Source organism: Marmota marmota, unplaced genomic scaffold, assembly GCF_001458135.2.
Source record: "Marmota marmota marmota unplaced genomic scaffold, marMar, whole genome shotgun sequence".
In the NCBI taxonomy this organism is placed as follows: Eukaryota; Metazoa; Chordata; class Mammalia; order Rodentia; family Sciuridae; genus Marmota; species Marmota marmota.
In genome coordinates, this window is record NW_026000211.1 from 31,998,508 (window position 1) to 32,021,702 (window position 23,195).

The window sequence follows — 23,195 nt, forward strand, 5'->3', positions numbered from 1 at the left end:
GTGGAAACAGTATCCATGTAGTCACTTAAAATTTATTTATCAAGTACCTACTTCACACTAGGTTGTGTTCTGGATTACACCACAGAACACAACATGAAGTGCCGGCCCTCCACGAGCTTGCATTCTATTGTATGGCAAATAGACAGACTCCATGAATTTTGGATTGATTTTGTGAGTGAATAAGTGAAAGAATGCATCAGGGAATAATTCCTATTTCTATAAAATGAATTATAGTTATGTAGATTTTATCCTCCAGGAAAAGTACCTAATTAGTGATAGAGTGAATATTTCATGTAATACAATATTTTCTTTTCTTGTTTATTCCTTTCTTTTTCAAGTGTTTTCTTTATTGTTTTTCTCTTTTTACCTAGCCATTAAAAACATAAGAGTATTTACATTGTTTATGAATTCCTTCTAAAGGATGGCTATGCTGAAAAATAATTATTATTATCCTCAAAAATAAAAAGGGACACAATAAAAATGGAAAATCTTCATGTCTGTTTTACTGCTAGAGAAAAATGAGTGATAATATCAAGAATATCTTGGTTACATAATCTAAAATAGACATTGGAGGCTAATGTAGACAGATGAATGTACATATATGGATAAATTTAGGGTCAATCAATTTAATGTTCTTGATCTGGCCAAAAGACAACTTTAACTGCTAATTCCAATCTCTCCTCCCACCTAAAACAATCACATAAGCTTACATTTTCTTGACTTTTATTTGATTCATAAATTCTAATCATATGTAAGAAAATGTTCATGTAATGATATTTCACTGAATTGCCCTTCATTTTATTCTAGCTTTATACTTATAATCATTCATTTGTTCATTCTATTTTTCAACATACAGTTATTTTTAGGCTACTCTGTATTACACTAATCTCTGTCCTATATTTCTTATACACAGGAATTAGAAGACTCCATTTCTATTTATACACACATTAAAGTCATTATTATTGCCATTTACAATGAAATTATCTCAATATACTCAATATAAATTATTTATTTTTAGTATTTATTTAGTGTTTACTAATATTTCAGTATTTAGTATTTAATTGTAGTTTTATTTTCACAAATTATTTATTATTAGTGTGTGTGTGTGTGTGTGTATCAGAAATTGAACTCAGAGGCACTTAAACACTGAGCCACATCTTTAGTCCTTTTATATTTTTTATTTTTATTTTGAGACAGGGCTTTGCAAGTTGTTTATAGCCTCAATAAATTGCTGAGATTGGCTTTTTTTTTTTTTTCCTGATGAGGCTGTTTTGAACTTGTGATCCTCCTTCCTCAGCCTCTAGAGCCACTGGGATTACAGGCATGTGCCACCATGCCTGGTGAAATATTTATATTTAATATACAATAATATTAGTAAGGTTATAAAGGCAAGAATAATTTAGAAGGAAAAGCATTTGTAAAGGCCATGTTTACATCTTTTATTCTTAGGTGATATCTCACTTATTAGGGTAACAATGTAGCCTGTTGCTTTTGTGTTATGTCTAATTTGGTAACCAAATGGATATATTTGGGCACCATTTCTATATAGCTATTCATTAGTATGTAAATTAGAAATTTTGAAATATTATGAATAGCACTAATTTTCTTATATTCTCTTCCCTTACTTAACACCTTAAATTCCAGATTATCTACTTGTTACATAGGATCCTAGTATCCTCATATCATATAGATCAAGTCACTTGAGTTATCTTTCAATGGATATAATGGGTTGCTCAGAATTATTTATAGCTATGCTATGTATAGTATGACAGGTGATTTAAGATCAAGTTACAGACCTTTATTGAAGAACTGACTTTGGGAATAATAGAAAAGTTAGTGTGCCATCATCCAGTGCATACATTCTCATGAGTGCTCTCACATTCAACATATGAACTGTCAGAGTAATCGCTTACCATGGATGCATCTGATGGATGAGTTACTCATTTCTACCTAATGGACCACTCAGCATTTCAATTCAACAGTAACTGAGCATATTCTTTATAGTTTTCAGTATTCAAACACCTAGTATATTGCTAAGTCTTTAGGGGCACTCAATAGTTCTTTGATTATGATTTTTTTTTCCTGAGACAAATAGATTAGGGAAGAAAAATTAGAAAAAAAATAATCAATGAAAAAATCTTCCATATTTGGTACCCTTTTGAATTTGATGAGACCACATTTGTCTATTAAATCCATGACTACATAAAAAACTGTTGCTAAAAATTGATTTATTAATATGTTTGTATATTATATATACTAGATGGAGAGATCTTTTTCATGATAGCCTTCTTTAAGATGTTTTATATTGAAGATATAATGTATAGTTTCATATTTATCTCATATTAGTACATCTATATATGGATTTATACTTATAGATATATCTTTCTGACATATTTTATAGATAAGTCTCAATAATCAGTATTATTGCAGTGACAATAATATATATTAAGTCTCTAATCTTTAATAATCCTTTTGTTTTTCGAGCATTTTTAACTAAAGATGCTCCTTACCTTTAATGTAGAAAATAATCTACACAGATAAAAATTAACAGATCACATTGAATTGCCCAGTTTTTATGTAAATTCTTAGACTATGTTAGTTTGAAATTTGAAAAAAAATTCTGTGCAATCTGTTTATTTGGCATCCATTATCATGACTTCTTAATAAATCCCATCATTCTTTTGTGTCAGATACACATCATAAAGGGAGAAGAGTAAATATCAATGCATTTATTTCTTTGTAACTGATATTTGATGATAGATTAGTAGCCACATCTACTCATGAACTATTTTAAAATGGTGTAGAACTAATTATGCTGATGAGACTATGAGTAATATGTCATTTTTAATGAGTAAATGTCATATTAAGTGGAAAAATGTGAAGTTTTAAAGATATGAAGATTTTTAAAAATTCTCTATATTTACTGAGCTCTAGTTTTCGCTGTATATACAAAGTAACACACATACACTCACACACAAACTCTATTAGGTTCATTTAACTCTGTGGATTATTTTTATCCATTTGGTACATGAATCTAGACTTCATTTCTCTGAAATTAAAATTCATCTAGGGTATAACATGGAGTATTCGAGTGCAAACAAAATTCACTTTGCCAAAAAACATTCCCAAGAAATATTCTCTACAATCTGCTATTTACATCATTGATTCATAATGTGAAGGCCTTGTATTTTTTAATATCTGGAAATTTTTTAATTTTAATATGTTACAGTGTAGCTTCTGGTTAGTGATTAAACTCAAATACAGGAATGAGACAAATATGCAATTTGTTATGCAAGTAAATTGATGGTGTAAACATGCAATAAGTGATGTAACAAACTAAAAGATTAATATTAATTGCTATTTTTATAGTAGACTGAGAAATAGATGAAGGCTCTTAATCAGTGAATGAAAATATCTTGTGTTTTCCTCTACATTAGATTTATGTTTTTCTTTACATTTTCATATGTTCTTTTGGGTCTACATGTTAGTTTGTTATGGACTCTTAATGTTACATGCAATTCTTTCCCAGTTTTATATAATAGCAGTACTTATAGTATGGATCAGCCACTATACCTGTATGGATTACTCTCTGTAAAATGTGTTTCAGTTCTCACAATTGAGTAACTGAGTATGTAGTTTTCCTATGGCTGTCCTAACAAAATGAAACTAACTGGGTGGCTACTACAACAGAAATGCATTGTCTCACAATTGTGTAGTATGGAAGCCCAACATTATTTCCTCAGCAACTTCTTACTCTATTTTCAACTATGAATAAAGTAGTTCCCTGCCTCTGCCTCACTTCTGGTAATGCTTATCAACCCATAGTGTTGGGTGGTTGCATACAATCCTTATCCTGCCTCTGTCATTACTTTGGTATTTTGTTTTCTATATGTTTATGCTCTTAAAAGGACATCAGTCATACTGCATTAAAGACCATCCTAATCAAGTCTAACCTCATTGCATGCAATTTGATTTCATTTGTAAAGTTCCTAATTCCAAATAAACTGGTATGCACTGTAAGGACCCATATGCATAGAAGATTAGGATTTCAATAAATATTTCAGGGAAACACAGTTCAACTCCTTTCACTTATTAGAAAAATGGGTCATGTTATGTCAGATCCCATGGCTTGACACCATGAGCAGTGCTGTGTCTTCCTTTTGCCTCTCATTTGACTGAATTATGTCCTGCTTTAAGAACAATCTGAAGATGCTGCCTTCCTTGCTATGCCATATGCTTCCCATGAAATTTAGAGTCTGACAAATTCAGGGGAGTCATCCTTCACTAGGCCTGGCCACAGTTTATTATTATGTTTTCGATACACCTTATGATAGAAGTTCTACAGAGTCAGAGATGGAATATGGTATGATCAAAGGAATTTCATTCCCTTTCTTTCCCTGCAAAAGGAAACACCTAAACAGTAGTCACTTATCACCACTCGCTGTGCTTTCAAATCATTATCATAATGTCAGAAACTTTAATGATTCAAAAAGTCCTAGAAAGAGGAGCATAGAGATGAATGATGCTTGGAAAGAAAATGTTAACAAAGTTCCAATAGGGAATTTTCAGCAAGAAGGAGTTTGTGTTCTGACCCTTTTATTATATTCTTAGGGCATGATTGTCAGCCCTTTAATATTTTTCCCCCGAGAGCAAGATAGTGAGTCCATGGTAAAAATTAATTATAAACTCTGCCTTATCTTCATGAAAACCAATCACAACCTTGCTCTTGTTGAAATGAGTTACTTCCTAATAGATTTTGGAAGAAGAACATGTGAAAAAGAACTATATGAAGAAATGCCTCAAGATGGGAATGTCCTGTGTTATTCATTTTCCTTCATAAACATCACACACACACACACACACACACACACACACACACTCCTCTCAGAGTAAAAGATCCTAAGTTAACTGCATACATTACTTAAAACTACCTGTAAACACTTTTTGTTTTGGTGGCATTTTTACATGAGTGGGAGGTGGTTTGGGGGAGAATGTCACTGATGTTTTTCCTTAACACTACAGAATACATCTTTTGCATATCACCAGCTATAGGAGAAGGAGCTCTTCCTATCTATACATTTTAATACAGACTAACAAGATCCACAACACATCCTAAAATGAAACACATTGTTGTGATAAACTAAACAGGTGAAGACTTTCACAATGAGAATTCACAGATTTTATAATGAAATTAAATTGGTTTGAAGACAACATGGTGAGATTTGTATGAGTTTCAGAGTTGGATGAGCTGGGTTAGAATTTCGGTTCTACTCCTTATTAGCAGAGAGATTCAGGACAGATCATTTAAGATAATATAGGAAAGGCATCTGTCATGTTCATGGAACTCATTTAGGTGTTCCACTTATAAACTTTGAATTCCATTGCTATAGATTTAATACTGGAACCCACCCCCCCCCTCCAAATTTTCTACATTGAAACCTAATCCCCACTGTGCTGATATGGGAGGTGATGCAGTCATGAGAGTTCAGTAATGAAATTAATGTCCTTACAAAAGAGGCCCAAGGAAGCTCTGCAGGCCCTTCCACTATATGAGAACATGGTGAAAAGAACATGGTGAATTAGGAAGCAGGCTTTCACCATACACCAAATCTACTAGCACCTTGATGTTGCACTTTCTGATTTCCACAACTGTGAAAATAAGTGTTTGCTGTTTAAGCCATCAATCTATGCCATTTCCATTATTTCAAGTCAAATGGAACAAACTATTCACTTTTGGACAGTTGAATTTAAAATCCTGTGTATATCATTCAATATCAATTTTCTTAATACATGGTATCATCAGTATTTGTGCTTAGTATAATCAGTATTGATGTACTAGCTATCATTTGTCTTTCTTCATTTTAACTATGTTCGTGGCTGTATTGTAATTTCTCAATGTAGTTTTAAGTTACATTTTCCTATAATTAATAAAGTTGGGGATTTTTTATATGCTAATACAACTTTTGAACATCCTTTCTTATCACTTGTTTAAATTTTTTTAAATTCTTTTATTTATATATGACAGCAGAATGCATTACAATGCTTATTACACACATAGAGCACAATTTTTCATATCTATGGTTGTATACAAAGTATATTCACACCAATTCGGGTCTTCATACACATACTTTGATTCTTATAAATTTTTAGCATCTGTATTTACTTATATTATTTTGAAAGGTAATATGACATTTTTGGAGCAGGGATAGATTATTCATACTTATAAGACCAACTGCATGAAAAGCAGTTGTAGCAATACTCTAAGGATGAAGTGAAAATAGAGCATGGGATTTGTAAACCAAAATACTGCCTCCAGAAAACACTGAATTGCCCTTCATCTTGTCCATGTTCCCCAAACTGAAAAACTAAGATCAAATTAGCATAAACTGGATACAGATTTTTTTTTTCTTTTTTGTAACTAGGGATTTAACCCAGGGGATCTTTACTATTGAGCTACATCCCCAGCCCTTTTAATTTTGAGATAAAGGCTCACTAAGTTGCTTAGGACCTTGCTAAATTTCTGAGACGGGCCTCAAATTTCTGATCCTCCTGTCTCAACCTCCTGAGCCACCTAGGTTTACAGGTGTGCTTCACCACACCTGGACAGATAAATTTTTAAATGTTTTAAAAGAAACCTTTAATTTTGGGAATATAATCATTTTAATATTTCATGCTTTCTTTGCTACATCCTATTAAAAATCAGTTGGGAAAACTTAATTTTCCTTCTAATAAAAATGAGTGCAATGACTTGAACTTGACATCTTTTAAAGGTATTTTTGATCTAAAATGTCACATTCTGATATTCAAAGTTATGTTGACTTTAAATAAGCACTTTGAAAAACTGAATTTAACTAAAAAAATCATAGAAATTATATGTTCATAGATTGTATGAAAATTAGTAAAATCAAGTTAGTAAATAAATGATTACAAGTATTTCTATATACTTTACCAGTAGTTATTCTTCTGCTTCTGGAAGTTAAGCCCTGTTCTAGTTCTAACACCACAGATTACAAAGTTCACCAGCTAATAAAATGCTTATAATTACAATCATACAATATGAACAATTCTGCTTCTGATTTCTTTTGGTCAACCTTATGATTTTAAACTAGACCTACACAGTTGTGTGCAATAGGCCATCATTTTCATTGCTATGTAGTTTTTCATTATACCATTATGCCAGTATTTACCCAATGTGTTTTTTTATGTATATTTATATTACTTCCATTTGGGAATGATTATGAATAAATAAATGCCAATGACAATTTTTGACCATGTCTTTTGCTGTAAATTTATTGGCATTTTGTGAGGTATATGCAGATTCTATAATTTATTAGCTTTAGATGTTAGGGTTGAGTTAAATATTATAAGTCATCTTTCAATTACCATTAGCTTATGTCTTTTTGTATTTGTGTTGGGAATGAGTTATACCTATGTTCAATTCCATTAAGTAATGCCAAAGAGCTTTCCAAAGTGGTCATTCTTATTCACACATTTATCAGCGGTATTTGAGTGTTTTAATTTTTTCACAACCTCAGCTTTGTACTTGGTATCATCAGTTTTTCATTATAACCATGTTGGTGGCTGTACTATGATTTCTCACTGTAGTTTTTAGTTGCATTTTCCTATAATCAATGAGGTTGTGGATATTTTTATATTTTTATTCAACATTTCAACATTCTTTCTGATAAATAGCTATTTAAAAAATTTGATTCGTGTAAACTTTTAGCGTCTGTGTTTACTCATATTATCCTGAAAGGAAATAGCAAGGAATTCTGAAATTATAAACCATTGATTTATGTTTCTCTATGAACTCTATGATAAATTTCTTGTTTTATTAATTGTTAAGCACAGTTAATTTAAAGACAACTGCTATCCTCCCTTTTGAAAATAAAAAAAAAAAATTCTATTTTACTTAATGTAAACAAATTTTCTTTGGGAAAAGAAAGGAGAAATTTCTGAGTATTTACTTTTTGGATTTGGATGAAAATAAATGTTATGTGTAATAGGAATGAGGGATAAGAGGAGTTATGTTTCCATGGCTTCATGTTTTATCTTATTTTGAATTGCAGGCACATACCTAGAGTAGTTAGATCTCTCTTGAGTTTTCATTGTCCTTTCTGTCATATTTTAATTTTCAAAGTTTGCTCATGAGCACAAATTACAGTTTTCTTTGTTCAGAAAATCCTAACTTTGTGAACCATGAAAATATTCATATTGCTTCCTGCCGCAGTCTGGCTGGGCACAGATGCCGCAGTCTGGCTGGGCACACAATCACGAGCCACCACACAGCTTGTAGATTCAAACAGCAACTCTTTATTCCCGAACTCACACCAGCCGTCTACAATCACGTTCTGGGGAAATCCACGTTCTCTGACCAAATCCACGTTCTCTGCCCAAATCCACCTCCACTGGGCTTCTATCTCCCAAAGAATACTGTCTGAATCCCGTGAGAACTCAAGGGGAACTCAGGCAGCAGGATACGCCCTATTCCCAGGAGGAATAATTTTAAACCTGGAACGCCCTAAACTGGATTATCCTAAACTGGGAACACCCTAATCCGCCCTGGTCCTTGAGCAAGGTCACCTACATTCAATGTCACTGCAACATGGGGTACGCTGGCAAGGAAATTGTCATACCTACTTGGCTAATGGCTCCCAGCAGCTTCCCTGCTCATTAAATTTTTACTGAATTTTCTTTACTTATTCTTATGAATTTGTAGAACATCTTCATATATTTTAAATACAAATATTTAAAAAATTTTATTTTATTGCAGTTTTCTATTATTTTGTACCCTCTTGTGTTTTTATGGTTTAATCTCAATATTTTGCCTTGAAACTTTCCAGTTCACTGAACCTATCAACTGTTCTAACTAATCTCACATTATACCTATTTACTACAATCTTAAATACTACTTACATTATGTGATTCTATGATTTCCATTGACTTATGTTTCTCTATGATTATGATAAATTTCTCTGTTTTATTACTTGTTAAGCACAGTTAATTTAAAAACAGTGTCTGATACTTCTGATAGTTGAATTACCTATAAATCTCTTTTGTCTTGGCCATGCTTTTGTAATTTTTGACAGAATGTTTTAAATGCTTCTTGAAAATTGTAGATGTTCTATATAATGGCAACTTCTTTGTAGAGAGTATAATTTTTTTCTTTCAACAGGGTTAGATTAAGAACAGATCACTTTGTACCTTAATCTAGTCTCAGAAGGAAGGATCTTGTTCCTTTTTACAGATACCAAAGTTCTAGCGTGTCAATATCCCTTCTGAAACTGTGGAGCATACAAGGGTCCATCCTTCCAAAAGAGTTCAGTACGGAAAAGCAATTTTTTATTTTCCTTACATGGTTTAGCTTCCAAAAAACTTATTTGGGATCCTCAGTTCTGAAGTATCTGGCCATTTATAGATAAGTAAATAAGTGATGGGGAAATGACATAAAATGACAGCTTTACCACAATACATATTCTCATTTCTCTAAGATTCTGGTCTTACACATTCTGGTGGCCTCAGTAGAACTCTGATGCTTCCAGAAGAATGTTCTTATTATTATTTTGTTTCTTTTGGCTTTGTTTTTCATGTTACTTTTGGTTTTGTTTTGGATTTTGTACAAAGGATTGAATCGGTGGGCATTTAACAACTGAGCCATATCCTCTGCCCTTTCATTATATTTTATTTTAATACAGGGTCTTGTTAATTTTCTGGCTAATTAGCCTTACTGAGTTGCTAATGATGGTTTGAACTTAAAATCCTCCTGCCTCAGCCTCCTGAGCTGCTGGGATTATAAGATGTGCACATTTTAATACTTTATCTAGTTTTTCTATGTTGTTCTTGGCAAGAGACATTCTTTTCTAAAATTGGTCTAGTACAGACAGAAGTGGAAGTTTTATTGAAATTATAATCATTCCTAAATTTCTACTTATCATTTAAAATTAAAGAAAAATTTAACTCTTTTTTGTAAAATAATTTTGATGTGTCATATTGTTGTGTTGTGATGTTTAATGTTATCAGAATTCTATATATTTATTGCAGCTCATAGATAGTTTTCTGGTTACTTAGATTTGCATCTTCACTGTCAGTTGACTATAGATTCTGAGAATGTTTCTTACATTGTTATTTCTGGTAGCTAACATATACCAGACACTCAGACTTTTAACTTCTGAATAAACAAAAACATGTGAAAGACATACATGAGAAGAAGTACACAAAATTCAGATAGCTGTTCATTAAGTGTTAAATTGGTCTAAAACCAATAAATTATTATTCATTAGTTAAACAAATTCCTTGGGAAGTGTTGTTTCCAAAAAGTAAAATGCTGTTACACCTAAAATTTTGCATAAACTGTTTTCTTTGTATCAATATTAGTAAAAATCCAAGCATATATCTTATTTGTCATAGTTTTTATAAAGTTTTCAGTGAAAAAAACAGAGTATGCACTATGTTTATACTACTTAAAATTCCTGTGTTGAAAACTAAATAAATAAAATGTATATAGTAAATAAATATGGTTGTATATAAGAGCAAGCATCAGAGATAAAGATGATAAATTTTATTAAAAGATTGAAAATACAATTAAGTGAAACTTGTATTTAAGAGGTGTGTTCAATAGCAGAACATTTTATAGATAGCCTTTTAATAAATGAGCATAAAATTTAACATCCTAAATTCTCAATTCTATAAACAATACTAATTATCTGAAAAAATTCTCATTTTTAATATGACCTAAATTGTCTCAATATATTACATTTTCCCCTGAGCTAAATTTCCCTTTCTCCTGACTTTTATTTGTGTGTGTATGTGTGTGTGTGTGTGTGTGAGGGGGTGTGCATGTGCATGCACATTAATATCTGACCATCAATCCATAAGACATGCTATTGCAATAAGTCAACTGTTGTAAAATTACTCAAGAGGAAATACAAAATCTATGAACACACTAACTTAATACAGTTTCTACTTATGAACACAAAATCTATGAACACACTAACAGTTTCTACTTATGAAAGTTTTCCTAAAAAAATTTCAAATCAGAAGTAGATAACCCAATTCTAGATTAATATAGTTCCTATTTGCAAAAAGAAAAATAAAGAATAGAAATAGTAATTACTAGATTAACATTATCATACAACCAAGGAAAAGTCATAAGCTTGACTTTACATTTTTTTTCTTTATTTTTACCATGGTGTTGCTATTACTTACTATTCAGATTTAATATGACAAAGGTCATGATGTGCTTATCAGAATTCCTGGTTTAAAATAAACATCCAAGATATCTTTTTTTTTTTAACCTTATTTGTTAAATTGCCTATGTTCTGTGTAATTTTTATTCATTTTGACATTCAACTTTTTACCATATTAAGTCTATAGGTCTATGTTTTGATTAAGAAGTCTCAAAAAAAAAAAAAAAAAAAGAAGTCTCTCCAAATCTTCTAAATTCATGAATATTCAGATATAAAAGTATTGGAATATAGGAGCTGTAACCTAATCTTTCCATCCCAGTTTAAAAGGACTGGGTTGGATCTGAAGGCCGGTAGCCTGTGACTTGAGGAGGGGTGCCACAATGTGCCTGCTGTGGAAGAGTTAATCTGGGGCTCCTTCTAGCTCTCTGTGTGCTTCCTAATGTCCATGAATGCAGCAGGGCTCCTCAGCCATGCCCTTCTACCAGAGGAATGGAGTCAGCCAACCATGGACTAAGACCTCTGAAACTGAGCCATAATGGGCTTTTCCTCCTCTAATTTGTTCTTGTCAGGTATTTTGGTCAGAGAAATGAAAAGCCAATTGGCATAGAAATTGGCACTAAAAAGTAAGATCATTGTTGTGAGTATGCCTGACCATGTGGTTCAGAAGCATTTGCAACTGGTTTGTGGGAGGCATTTGGAAAAATTTGGAGATGTAGACTGGAGAAAACTTAGAATGTTGTAAGCACAGCTTGGTGGGTGATTCTTTTTAGATCTCAGAAGACCAGAATTCTGATAGGTATACAGATAGAAAGACTGTATTTGTGAGTTTTCTGAGGCGAATGAGGATCCTATTGGGAATTGGACTAGAGGTCACTCTATTATATTCTGACAAGAATTTGTCTACATTTTTCCCTTGTCCTGAGATCTTGTGTGAGATCAAATTTAAAGGTGATGGACGAATTAAATTAATGGAGGAAATTTTAAGGACAGCACAACATTCAGGCAGTGGCATAAATTTTGTTGGCAGTTTTTATTCCAGTGTACTCTGAGAATCAGGAGCAAAGAGCAGAACAGAAGAAATTTTTAAACTTGCATTTTTTTTTCATAAAAGCATGTGTAAATCTAGGGCCAAGTAATATATAGTTGTTGAAGAGATAACTGCAACAGAAGAGATGCTGAGTACTTTTCACAAATACAAAAGAAAAAATTTCTTAAAATGTATCTCGGGAACTTGAAAGACCTTACCCATAGCAGAATCCAGAGTGCAGAAAGAAAAACTCCTTTAAGAAGAGATCTCTCCTTTCAAAGGAAAGACTAGAAAATGTGTTTACTGTGCTTAGCCATGGATGGCAAAATTAACCAAGGTTGTTTTTTTTTAATGTCACTCAGTATCTGGGCCCCTTGAAGTTTCAGGAGAAAATTGTGAAGATGGATCACAGCTTAATTTGCAGAGTTTCAGAGAGCTCTACGTTCAGATAACTTACATCATCTTAAATAAAAGAGAAGGAAGTGCAATTCAATAATTCCGCTACAAAAGAGAAAATTTAATAAAACTAAATCCAAAATCCATTTATCTTAACCAATTGTCATTACCATGAGTTATCTAGAATTATATGAAATCTGCAAAATACACCTAAGTCTACTACTTCCAGTCCAAATAACATATTCTAAAATACAGAAATCCAGTTTGGAATCATATTCAGGATTAGCTGTATTTACTCAACTCATCTTTCCACAGCCCTCCAAGTGCTACAGAAGGTTGGTTTTCCATTCTCAGGCTATCCAGGTGAAGAAGTTGTTGTTGGCAGAGAAACCACAATGTTTATACTCAAGTTCTTCCATCTTGCCATTAGCACATGCTTATTCCCTCAAGTTCAAAATGAGGTAGGCAACACAATCAGGGATGAAGTAAGAGGGTGGGAGGAATGTTGAACTGTACCCTAGAATTAGATATGAGTTTATTTTAAAAAGTTATAGACAAAAGCAAGTTCTCATTTCATATGTAGATCTACATTAATGCAACTAACAATCAAACAAAAACCAAATAAGGGAGAAATTTGTCCGTCAACATTTTGAAGATACAACCTTTGTTAATTCTGCCACGTATGGTAAAATAATATGTGTGTGTGTGTGTGTGTGTGTGCATGCGCGCACATGTATATGTGAAAATTCTGGTCTACTTACTTTTTCTTCTTTAGTTGAATTAACAAACATCTCCTTCAGTAATCCCAATTTCACTTTGAATTGGGACCTCTCGCTTAGGGAGTGGGAAGAAACAACAGAAGGGGTCAAGAAGAGAAAGTAAAATAGTTTTTACCTATTTAAATTTACATAGATGGAAGTTTAAGCAGCTCTTCACATTGAATCCTACTATAATTTCTCTCCCAGTGAAGCATAATTCTGTATCTTCTTTAGTAAGCAATTGGAAATGCAAGCCTGAAAATATTATTTTCATCTGCTTCATATGATTTCTATTATTTGAAAATTGCTTGTCCTCAAAAGGAGTTTAATCAAGTGAACTTACTCTTCATTCAGTACTACAGGAATGAATCTTCTTAGCAGCATCTGAAATGCTGCCTTCAGCAGGATGCTCTGATCAGAATGTTCTATCTTGGTAAAAGAACAGAAGGGGTCAGTCCCTCAACAACCGGTGTCTGGAAACCATCAAAAATTGCTTTGTTAGGTTTTATTTTTTAATAATGTCCAAGCCATAAAACAAAGACTTTAATCATTTTGAGATAAAAGACAACTAGAATTATATAAATAGCTCATTTGCCTCTAGAAGACACAAAAAAGAAACAATAACAAAAAAAGTGGGGGGGGGGGCTGCAAATGTTAATAAGATGTGGTTGAAATATTCATAGAATGCCAACCTGAGATCCTAAGATGGCTGCCTGACAAAACTCAGCAGATTTGAATTGAACATAGAATTTCTAATCTCTCTTAATAACACAATATGTTTGTCTCTAGAAAGAGGTATAAGTTCAATAAAATTTGAATTTTTAAAAAATTGATCATTTGACATTTTAAAGAAACAACCTTGGTTAATTCTGCCTCCATCATAAAATAATAAAACTAATGTAATTAGAGGAAAAATGCCCATTTTTGAGAAATGTTCATAGCTCTTATATTTTATGAAACCTTTATTCACATAATTACTTACCTATCAGAATGGGCCAGTGAGCAAATACTACTTTTCCAATTTTACAGGTAAAGAAATCAAAGTCCAGAGATAACTATGTGAGCTGTTAATTTCTATTATTATATAAAACTTGCCTTCAACTCAGATTTGTCTGAATCCAAAACTCATAACTGGCAACCAAACTGCATCCTCAAATGCAACTTCAAATTGTTCCCTAGTTTTTTAAAATTTAAAAAACGAATCTTCATTTTTTTTCCATTAACGTGCCTCAAAATCTCAAAAATCATTTGCCATATACAATATTAACATTCCTTTTTTATTTTTTGAGATATTATTTTATTAAAGTAAGAACACTTTCATGAGAGGCACCTTGCTATCAGATTTTAATTATACAGTACAAAAGTATTAACAATCAGCAAAATGGTGTATAGCAAATTTCTAGAATGTATTGATCTAGCCTTATACTGTTTAATTAGCAATTTACTTCCCCTCCCCCATGACCCTGGTAGGCATATTCTGCTCTATTTCTTTAAGTTTGAACATTGTAGGTTCATCACATGAATTCATTGATGAAATCTTGTAATATTTTTTTTCCTCTGTGATTTGCTTATTTCACATAACACAATCTCCTCTGTGTTCATCCATGTTTTCAAAATGACAGAATTTCCTTTCTTTTTAAGGTTTAATAACATTTTATCGTATGTGTATATGACCAAATTTTTTAACTATTCATCAGTTCATGAATGATAAGATGGCTCCAACATTTTGTTTATAGTAAACAGTGCTGCAGTGAACAAGAAAGATTTAGTATCTCTTCAAGACTCAGATTTCAATTCTTTTGCATATTCATTCAGAAGTAGGATTATTGGCTGGTCATGGTGATGCATGTCTATTCCCAGCAGCTTGGAAGGCTGAAGGAGGAGGATCACAAGTTTGAGGCCAACCTCAGCAATTTAGCAAGGCCCTAAGCAACATAGCAAGATCCTGTCTCAAAAAATTAAACAGGCTGGGCATGTGACTCAGTGGGTTCAATTCCTGGTAGAAAAAAAGAAAAAACCAAATAAACAAACATACAAAACCCCATAGAATTGTTGAATAGTATGACAGTGACATCATTAATTTTTTGAGGACTCTCTTCAGTTTCCCATAGCAGCAGCTACACTACTTTGTATTCCTACTAACAGTATGTTAAGTTTACAATTTCTCCACATTTTAATCAATACTTGTCTTTTATTTTCAGTCTAGTCATCCTAAAACATTCAAAGCACTATTTTATTATGGTTTTGATCATTTTCCCAATGATTACTGACATTAAATTTATCTTTTCATGTACATGATGGCAATTTGTATATCTTTAGCCTATTTTTAAATTTAGTTATTAGGTTTTGGGTTATTGAAATATAAGAGTTCCTTACATTTTTGGAAATTAATGCTTTACCTGACATATGGTTTGCAAATATTTTCAATTGCATAGATTTTTACTTTCTCTCTGTTAATAGATTTCTTTGTTGGGCAAAAAAGTAAAAAAGAAAATAAGGACTCAGAAAGTCTAACTGATTTACCTAAAAATACACAATTAGGAAAATAATCAGAATTTGAACCTAATTATTATGAATCATTCACATTTTGTTGTTTAAAATAAATTCTTAGATTTTTACTAAATATTGTGTAGAAATCTTAGGAAATGTTAACTGTTTAAATTACTTTGAAACCTGGGCAAACAATACCAGCATGAAATCTTGGTAATGAAGCCAAGAAGGAAATAGCAGTATGTGACAGGCCCTAGAGGCAACATCTGCTTTTGTTTTATAAAGTACATCTTCTATGTGAAACTACTCTGGAAGAGGCTACTGGCATATTTTATTCAAGTAAATTCCATACATAATATATAGTCTGTGTCTACCATCTAAGGGAAAGGATCAGCTAAGAGGGACTTCTTATATTCATTGAAACTGTCTACTAAATGGCAGGGTCCATTTGTGAGCCTATCCAAGCATCTTAATTGTAACAATGATCTGCTGACTCATAGATATTTGATAGGATCTTTTATCTTAGTGAATGACATTAATAACATCTTGCCCTTCTTTTTTCCCCCGCCTGTTGTTGTTCTAACTGCTATGATTTTGAATATCTGTCCCCTCCTCCCCTTTCTAAATTCACTTGTTGAAACCTAATCCCTAGTTCCATAGTATTAGGAAGTGGCACCTTGAGGAAGTGATTAGACCATCAGTGTGCTGCCTTTATCAGTGCATTTTCACCAGTGGCCCTGTAACAAGAGATCAAGGGAGCTCTTTTGCCCTGTCCACATCTGGCATCTGAGAACTTAGTGAGAAGTAACCATCTGTGAATCAGGAAACAGGCCTCATTAGAATCTGGTCATACTGGCACAGTAATGTTCAACTTCCAGGCTCCAGTACAGTAAGAAATAAATTTCTATTGTTTAAATGCCACCCAGTTTAGTGTATTATGTTGTAGTAGCCCAAATGCACTAAGACACTAATAAATGAGATTTATCCCATTGCTTGGAATTGAACAGGAAAAAATAAATAAAAGTTCTCGTATGATAGTTTAGAGACAGTAGTTTGTGGTTCAACAGAAATTATTCCCTTACTTTACTGTATTCCTTTACTTTACTCAAAGCTCTTCTCCCTTACTTGACTCAAAGTAATAGATAAAAGAAAATAATGAAACAGGAAAATTGTTGGATAATCAGCAGGAGTAATCATCAGGTCCACTGCCATTTTTATTTTATTTATGGAAAGAAGCATATGAACTTATATTTCAAGTGACAAATATTGTTCATTTTTTGATTCAATTATGAGGATGAATTCCATTTTGTATTTTGATTTCATAACACCAGGAAGTTCTTACTTGAATTAGTTGAAATAGCAATTTGGATAGCAATCCTTTTAAAAACAACCTGTTATCCTTCTCAAGATAACGTGATTATGTAATTTCCTTGTGCAGAACCAGTTCTTTTCTGTCTTAGAAAATGTGAATGTTCTAATTACCCACTCATCTTGGTTCAAAGACTATTATAATTCTTTAAATTGGATTCTTCTGCAGAATACAGAGGTTGGAAAATTATTTTTTGATTGAAAGAATGTGAAAAGTCAATTTACTGACTTTATTCTCTCTCTTTGATGTCTAAATATTTATATTAATGTTGAATGATTCCACATAAAGTACTTAATATTCACAGTATTTAATGATTATGTGGAAGTTTAGTCATTACGATGTGTTTTGAAATTGCAGGTATTTTGTACTACATCACTCTTGGATAAGTCAGTATTCAGGTCACATCTTTATGCATCCTAGGAAAATAAACCAACTGAGGGAAGCCTGTCAGCATAGTTTACCATGGTGTATCTTCAAAATAGATAAGAATTGCTGCAGCTACACCAAACATATGTAATGTATTGAGATCCTTGAAACTGCTGAGGTAGCAATACTGACTGATATTTGTAGTACTATGATCTTCTTTTCCCCTGTATGGCTATAAAATAAATAAACTTTCCAAGAGAAGAAGCTGGAGGTTAGGGGACACCTAAAATATATCACTTACTCTGATGTCTTACACAAATTCTTACTCAAGGTGATCCCCAGTAAATGGAATTTAGTGAATGAATAAATATTCTTAACACCATATTTACATAAAGTGGCCAGATCAAATCAGTTCCAAAAGCTTTAATTTATTGTGACAAGTCCATTCTGTCTATACAAATCTGATTCAGGGGAAATCAGATCTCTTAGACTTGACTGACATCATCGGCTCCTCTGAAAGGTAGTAAATATTTATGCTGAGATGGCACTTTTACACTAGAAGAGTTAGCAAGTTATAGGAAAAAGATCTCTTCTAATTTAATGCCAGTAACATTTAACAATGTGCAGTAACAGCTAATGGCAGGGGGGAGTGTGTCAGGAACATTCCTGAATAGTTTTTGCCTACAGTACCAATTAAGTAGCTATGTCCCATCAACCCACCCTGACCAATTAAAGAGCATAGAAACAGATAAATAATAATAATAATAATAATAATAATAAGTAAATAAAGACTTTATTTTCTATTAAGTAGATGAAAAAAAAAGAAGAGAGAAAAGTAGAGGAGATAAAAATAGACAAAAGCGGGGGGATACACTTAATAAGACAATTACATTTTTAGGTGCTTTTTAGTGGCACTCTGGCCAAAGGTTAACTGTGTTACTTTTCAGATAGGTTCATGATGAATTGTTGAGATATGTTCCTCTAGTACCTAGAGAAGAAGGGGAAAGAGTTGCCAGATGAGTAGATGGGTAGATTTATGCCTTCTTCTACTTTCTATTTCAAATAGTTCTACCTAGCTTTGTATTTCTACAAGATATTCTGAAAGAGTTTGGCCATTTTGGGTAAGTGTCTTGTTGTTACTTTTTCTATAAAGAAACTGTGAGAATAAATAATAGGTATGTAGTAAGTAGCTAAAGACTTAAGCAATTGTCTTTATTCTGTTCATGACATGTCCTGTTTTTCAGCCTTCAGTCCGGCACCCAGTAGCTCTGGATAACAGATCCTCACACATGAATTTTTAAAGGTTTTCATTTTTTTTCTGAAAAATTTTCTATTTCAAAGTCTCTGTTTGACTTTTCCTAAAGTAGAGTCTTTATTTTTCTCTTGGAAAACACATCCTATGCTTCTCTGATTCCATAACCTTGCACATCTAATCGTTCCCATACCTAAAATACCCTGAGATTTTTAACCTGTCTTCTCATCCTCATTCAAACCTCTCCTCAAGTAGAAATATATTTCAATGTCTTTTTCCCAATTCCCACCTGAATAGGAATTTTTCCTTCTAGGTATTATATATTACAAATGTAGTATATATTATATATTTGCTATTAGCTGTTATTTGAAAATTAGCAAATTTAATTACTAGCTAAATTACTGACCAACAAACTAAAGTAGAAAATGAGCAGCAGAGTATATTGTGAAGACAGAAAGATCTGGGATCATAATGCCACTGCTTAAATCCCAGTTTAGCCACTTACTAGCTGTAAGAGCCTGAGCTGAGCATGTTACTTTAGCATCTAATGCCTATTTCCTTATATGAAAAATGAGAAAAATAAATTGTTTCATTTTCACAGGCATTTTTAATGGAAATTAAATAAAACAAACCAAGCCAAGGTTTCATAGTAGTACTTTGTGCATATTATATGTGCTATTAAAGTACTTGTTAATATCATTATTATTTGATTATTATATTAATATGCATTATCACCCCCAAAGTTTGCAAAGCCTTTATATAGAATGCATATTTTTTTATTCTGTATGTATTATAGAATATAGCCAGATGATTAGTATGTAGTAGGTTAGCATTAATTTTTAAATTGAATAAAAATAAATCAATGTCTGTCTTAGAGCTACTTTATAATAGAATTTTGTGTCTTTTTTTTTTCTCTCTTTTCTCTATTTCCTGATACAGTTTCAGCTTTGGTGATGACATTTGGTTTATTCCATTCCTGGTGTGCTTTAATTGGAAATGCTATTTTCTTCTCTCCCAGAAGGGTAAAAAGAATAGGAGCTGTACCATGATTCTACCAACAAGTGGCTGCATTAAAGTTTGACAGGGAGGAAAATAATTTGCTTCATCCCCACACAGCACAGCTTGGGAGAGGTAACATAGACATCTTTTAAGTGAAAACTCTTTTTGAGGGGTCTTCATTTTCCTGTATAGATGAATTGGGAGCTTACTATGCACATGTGTCTATAATAAATTCCTCGGGTGTGTTTTGCATTTATCCTATTAACAATGCCAAAAGGATAGTGGTGTGATTATTCTCTTTTTCAAAGATAAACCAATGAGATCAGAATGTTTACACTATGTACTTAAAGCTGTAGAGATGATGAAATGGCAAAATACGAATCTGAAGACTATTCTATTTGACTCTAGAGAAGGTAGTTCTTTGTGAGGCTGATTTTTTTTTATAAACTTTTATCAAGTATCTTCCTTCAAGGGTCCCCATTTATCTTCATTCATAAGAATATCCTCAGTCACTTATAACTCAGAGTCTATACAAAAAGCAAATTTTAGTAAGAAAAGAAATAAAGCATCTAAACTCAATCAGAATGAATGAAAAAGTATCTAAAATATTATGGTATTATAATAACAAACATTGAGAGTTAATTTTCCAGAATTTCTCTTCTGTTCTTTGCCCTTCTTCCCATACACACACACACAAAAAAAAAAAAAAAAAGTTGTTTCAGGAATCTGTGATTTTTGCTTCAAAAATATCGGATTTGCAAGACTTAGCAAGTAAAGTATATGATTTAAATAAAGCCTGTGCAAAAACATATGAAATACCAAATTACTAGAATTGAGCCAGATAAAATTCTCTTGACTGGGCAAAGAAAAAGTAATAAAGAATCAGAGATATGAAACAGAAGATATTTGAATGGCTCAGTCGCCATAAGGAAATCTTCCTTGTCCTGAGTTTCAAAATGGTAAGTGCCAGAAAGTTCAAATGGTTTGGGAAACTATAACAAAGAAGATGTTTATAATCAAACTTCTGAGGAGCCCTTTGGAAACTGAAAACCCCTCATAGCATCTTTATAGTTAGGATGATACAGATCAAGAAATCATGTCTGAGTAGTGTTTATAGGAAAAATATTTTAAATCATTTTAAGCCATTTATAAATATTCCAAATCATGTCTCCCAGCATCGAAGGACATAGCAGAACATGAGGTCCTGTTCCTAAGAGAAGCAACATATCTTGTAGAGAACAGTGAGACAAAAGGACAGTTTTCATTCACAGCAAGGTTACTTAACACACACCTCACAGGAAATTCACAGTCCGACAAGGAACAGGAAGGACCACCAGATGTAGGATAGAAGAACACTAAGGTCAACTGTGAGCAGTTCCCAGAAATTGTTATTATTCATTCTTCTAAGGAATCCTGACATATGCCAGCATAAGAGGTGGGAGAAAGGCTAAACTAAAAGTGTTCTTTCTCCCTACTTCTGAAAAAGGGAGCTCATCACAGAATCTTAATTTCAATTGTAGAGAACAGAGTTATATTCTGTGCACAATTAAGTTTATAATATGAGATCCATAGCCAATCATAACTATTTCACATTTTAACTTCACTAGTCCAATTTAAGCCAATATTTTAATATAATTTGTTCAATTTGAATAAATTAATTTTCAAAAACACTAAAAAATGTGCACGTAATCAGCACTAAGTGCTGATTATAATCTCTGTGTCTATCTTTTTGCATTGTACTTGTAGAACTGGAATATTACCATGAATATTTCTATTGGGAACAACCTGTATCTCTTTCTTCATTGTCAACTTCTGGCATGAAATTATGTTCAAAGAACAACTTTTTTTAGAAAATTGTCCTAAGCATTATGTGTCATTAATGCTCAGAAAACTCATTTAAAATCCTCTTTCACCATTTCACCCTTTCAATTCTTTTTTCACGAGTCTTTTACCTCTTCTAAACTTTCTTTCTCTTCAATGCAAACTTCTGTAAATGACTCTCTATGTTCACTGGAGTGACTGCTGACTCCTTCAGTACTCCCCTTCATCTTCAGGATGTGCCTTTTGAGTTTTCAGCTTAAAAGACTTCCTCATTTTTCATTTCTAAATGTTTCACTATATAAAAATCACTCCACATTCTTTTTTTAAATCTTAAAACAATGAGAACATTGATTTGCACATAGTTTTGTTATGTAGGACAGGGGACCCTTGGAAAAGATTGCTTTTCTGTGCTCCATATCACATGACATCAACAAAGGAAACTCAAGTACAGTTGGAAGATGCACTTCTAACATGGCCTCCTTAAAGCCTCTAGCCATTTGGTGCTGTCCAGGAGCTCTGCTGGTCTGTCAAGATGGGAGTTCTGGTTCTCTTCCACCTAACCTCTTCATGGGGTTATATCGGATTTGCACAGTGGTAGTCTCAGGACAGAAGGGTTTCTTACCTGGAGCAAGATCATTATATGGGAAGAAGCCAGAAAGAGATATGAGTCTCTAGGGATGCATTAGAGGAGCCTCTTCTTTATTTAAAAAAAAAAAAAGGAAACTTATTTAGGAGTTCAAAGCTAGGAAAATCATCTGGTGATTTTCATTAATAAAAAATAAAATCACTTTGGATAATGTATAGACACTAGTGGAGTAGAGGTGGAGATAGTGGCTGTAATTAGAACAGTCAGAATTGGATAGTACAGCTGATAAAATGATACTAGATGAAACTAGATGGATATGAGGGATCAAATGGCCAAATATGTAGAAGTATAAAAGGGAAAAGTGATAGATTAGATATGTTAAAGCTGAGGTGTGGGAATATTGATGATGCCTAGACAAATGGGTGATGTCATGTCCTACAACAAGAAACTCTGTAAGAGAGGGTTTGAAGTCCCTTTGCTACTCTTAATAAGAGATAGCATGATATTGGTTGGTCACATGTGACTGAAGTTGATAGAAAATATGTAGGCATAATTGAAATCATAGCAAGAACACAATTTCTTGAAGTATATAAATAAGTAGAATGAGAAGAGTTTCTCTATCTATGAGTGTGGGAAACTATCATCACCTACCTCATAGCATTTACTTAGCTTTGAACATGGTGTTCAATACACATCAAATGCTTCATAAAAGTTAGTTCTTATCATCACTCCTATTATTACTATTATTATTGCTGTTTGTTGTTTTTAAGGTCTTGGAACTCTATTTGTCTTAATAAAAATCAGAGGAGTTCAGCCAGAAAGTCAAAAGGTTGGAATTGTTTGCTGAAATGCGGAAACAGACAAGAGGGATTTGGAAGAAGTCAGCTGCATCTGATGCAAAAAACATAACAGAAAGATCAAATGCCTTCCTTTTAAATAATATGC